Source organism: Suncus etruscus, chromosome 4 (genome assembly GCF_024139225.1).
Source record: "Suncus etruscus isolate mSunEtr1 chromosome 4, mSunEtr1.pri.cur, whole genome shotgun sequence".
NCBI lineage: Eukaryota > Metazoa > Chordata > Mammalia > Eulipotyphla > Soricidae > Suncus > Suncus etruscus.
The window spans coordinates 124,973,044-124,977,132 of NC_064851.1; the positions used below are offsets into that span (position 1 = coordinate 124,973,044).

General features: G+C 36.7%; 1 non-coding gene across 1 annotated transcript; it reads right to left on the reverse strand.

Moving 5' to 3' along the window:
- Positions 1-2,729: 2,729 nt before the first annotated feature.
- On the reverse strand, positions 2,730-2,836 carry LOC126008355 (U6 spliceosomal RNA). Its single transcript, XR_007495689.1, has one exon. It is a non-coding gene; the product is annotated as a U6 spliceosomal RNA (small nuclear RNA).
- Positions 2,837-4,089: the final 1,253 nt, after the last annotated feature.

A 4,089-nucleotide genomic window follows, 5' to 3' on the forward strand; every position in this document is an offset into this window, starting at 1 on the left:
GAGTTTGTGAGTATGATTAAAGCTCTTTTCTCTTCTTTGTTTCTTTCTTTTTCTTACTTTCTTTCTTTTTCTTTCTTTCTCTTTCTTTCTTTCTTTCTTTCTTTCTTTCTTCTTTTGTTCTTTCCTTCCTTTTTCCTTTTCTTTCTTTCTTTCTTTCTTTCTTTCTTTCTTTCTTTCTTTCTTTCTTTCTTTCTTTCTTTCTTTCTTTCTTTCTTTCTTTCTTTCTTTCTTTCTTTCTTTCTTTCTTCCTTTCTTTCTTTTCTTTATTTTTTTCTTTAATCAAAATGAACTGTTATTGTTAGAGCAATATGGTCTCCTGAACACTCTCCAGAGTGATCCCTGAGAGTATACTCAAGAGTAAGCCTTGGGCACAACCAGATGTGACACCAAAACCAAACCAAACAAACAAAACACCCACTAAATTAAAAAGGCTGGCTTCTCTCAGTTCATTTTTCAATCTTAGTATTATAGTTTATGTCACATATTTAAGGCAATGTTAATGTTTGTTTTTGACATACACAACTACCTCATCTCAACATCACTAAACTGCCAAGACCCTCCACCAGTGTCCTTAGGTTGGCTCTAGTCCATCTCATCATCCTGCTCCCTCCCCCATCTTCCCTTTACTTGGCAATCTAAATTCTATAATCCAACACCAAAGGCTTTTTTTAATCTATTTGATACTATCTAGTCCATTGTTATTTTAGATATCATCAGAGGCTAGGCATTTTTTAAGGTTATAAAAGGCCATAAAGGAATTTTTTTCTCTTTTTTTTAAAGAACTATAGTTTACCAAGTTATTGTATTTAAGTTTTAGGCATATAATATTTCAACACCAATCCCACCACCAGTGTCAAAGCCCATCACCATTGTTCCTATATTCCATCATCCTCTGCCCATAACCAACTTTCACCACCCCCTGCCTGTTTAGGTCTCATATTTTCAGTATGTTAAGTCTGTGCTTTGAATATAGATATGTACCTTTCTTACAGCTCCTCAAAATAATCTACTGCCCTCATTACTTTTCTTTTTCATCTTCCTTCCCATCTTGATTTTTCCCCCTTTTTGTCCATTTTCTTAAGCTTTGGGGACAAGGTTGATCTAGGAAAGTCCCTTTATTACATTATGTTTCCTAATACAACTACTACTATATTCCACAGATATGTATTTGTCTTTCTTCTTGGGCCTATTTCACTCAACATGAAATCTTCCAGTTCCACCTAGGTTGTGGTAAATTGCATTTTATCATTTTATCATATCCATTGTGTAGATTACCTCTAAGAAATTTGGGGTAGGGGGATAAAATAATCTGGCTCACTTAATAATAGAGAAATGAGTTCCAGAAATGAAATGGAAAGTCTAGAGAAAATCAGAGACTGGCAGACTAAACTCTAAGAAATCTATTTCAAACTTAATAAAAATAATTATTTTCAAATTATTTAATTACTAAAAATAATTGAAGTAACTGTCAATCTTGCTCTTTTTATTATTCTTGATAGGATAAAGGAAGCAAATGTAGAAAACCAAGTTGCAGCATTATGAAGATAGTATTTTTTCTATTCATATTCCAGAATAAAATACCATTAACTAGATATTGATATTATGGTGCTAAGAATGGGTACATATTTCCAAGCTCATTTTCAATATTATAATGATGAAAAGAAAACAGTGATTAATTTAATATCCTAGATTTGATGAAATTTTTATGAATCTAAAGTGAAATCAGTATTCTACATATTTATATATATAAAATCTGCTTACACACAGAGTCTGTGCATTCCATGTTGCTTTAAGCCAGCACCCTTCATTTTTTTTTCATTACATGACTGTGTATAGTTGTGTCTTTTAGTCCTAGTGGTGGTGGTGTGGGGAGGGGGTGAAGCATAGAAGTCCTTCAGCTTGTTCCTGCATAGTGTGAATATGATCCTGGAGGCTGAATGTCTGAGCTCCAGAGCACTGCTTCACCTAGGAAGATTCTTCGGGCATAGACAATATGGACAAGCATCTTTGTACAATGCCACATCTGGTTTTTTATGTTAATATCTTTATTTAAATACCTTGACTACAAATATGATTGTAGTTTGGTTTCAGTCATGTAAAGAACATCCCCCTTCACTGGTGCAACATTCCCACCACGAATGTCCCAAATCTCCCTTCTTCCCACCCCATTCTCACCTATACTCTAGACAGGCTTTCCAGTTCCCTCATTCATTCACAGTGTTATGATAGCTCTCAGTGTAGTTATTTCTCTAACTGCACTTATCACTCTTTGTGGTGAGCTTCATGTCATGAACTGGACTTTCCAGCCCTCCTCTCTTTGTCTTTGAAGATTTTTCAAAAACGTCTTTTATTTTTCTTAAAACCTATAGATGAGTGAGACTATTCTGTGTCTTTCTCTCTCCCTCTGACTTATTTCATTCAGCATAATAAATTCCATGTACATCCACGTATAGGAAAATTTCATGACTTCATCTCTCTTGATGGCTGCATAGTACTCCATTGTGTATATGTACCGCCGTTTCTTTAGCCATTCATCTGTTGAAGGGCATCTTGGTTGTTCCCAGTCTGGCTATTGTAAACAGAGCCGCAATGAATATAGGTGTGAGGAAGGGATTTTTGTATTGTATTTTTGTGTTCCTAGTGTATATCCCTAGAAGTGGTATAGCTAGATCATACGGGAGCTCAATTTCCAGGTTATGGAGGAATCTCATGCCATGTCAGTTTTTTTTTTTAATATGGAACGCTTCACGAATTTGTGTGTCATCCTTGCGCAGGGGCCATGCTAATCTTCTCTGTATCGTTCCAATTTTAGTATATGTGCTGCCGAAGCGAGCACGCCATGTCAGTTTTATCTGCAACAATATTTGACTTGGGGGCTGAGAGATTGTACAAAGACAAAGCACTTCCTTAGATGCAACTAATTCCAGTTCTATCCTATTGTCCTCGATGCACCACCAGAAATCACCTTTAAGCAGAGAGCCAAAAGCAGCATCTGGATGTGAGTCCAAAATTAAAAAGAGGAAACTAAAACCAAATAGAAACTCATTATGTGACAAGATTGTGCACAGTATATGGGTAATTGCTAACAGTTTCCAGTCTTCCCTGTGCCTGGCCATGAAAATAGCAGTGGTTTGCACTGAACTATCATTGAGACATAGATTTGTTTTTAATGAGAAATAGAAGAACTCAAGAGGAAGATACTTAACTTCTTATTAATAGGACAAGTCTGGGCTTAAGTGATTGAAAGCTCTCATTAAAAATAGATTAATTTGCATTGTTCTGAATAAATCTTGTGTATATAAAATTAGATCAATTATAACTCTTGATTTGCAGCACTTACCATTGGCCTGTGCAGGATCTGTTTTTAGTGTCTAGATGAATAAGCACCTTTAACTATTCAGAGCTACAAATGCTTCTTTCCTCCAAGTTCCACACTGAAGAAGACCAAGCCTGCCAATGAACCCAACTTGTATGGATGGAACAGAGAGGACAGGGCAGACATGACAACCAACATTCATTTAGTCTCTACTCCGCTGATCCTTTAGGGTACATTATTTGTTTCCTTCTTCCAAAAGTGTCCCTGGTAAGGTAAGGTAAGGCCAGCCTATAGTTCCTCGTCCTTCCTGCCTAAGTTCTTCCCCACTACTTGAAACTGCCGGGTTAGAAATAGACTCAATGTGAGTGATAAGAACATCTTAGAGCAGTCGTCTCAAGTGGCCGGGTAGCTTGGTGTTGGGTGACTTTCAATTTTCACAGCTGAACTTCAAAAATCTCATTAAACTAGCTTTCTGTGACTATTTGCTGAGTTTTAATCAGCAGTGAGTGAGCTAATAGATACAGCAGGTTGTCTCTCCTGGTAGATGGAATAGAGACCTACAAAGTCTATGACTGAGAAAGAAAAATGGACTTTCAGATCTAAGCTTTGTGAGCCCTTTTGTAAAACTTGTCTCACATAAATCCCACTGATCTTTCCATGTGAAAGCCTTTGAGAGAAAAAAAAGTTGTTTGCTTCTTCCCATCAGCTTCCTCCACCCGCCTCCTGTGCAAGACGTGTTTGCACTGGCATAAGCACCAGTGGATGCTCCAAAG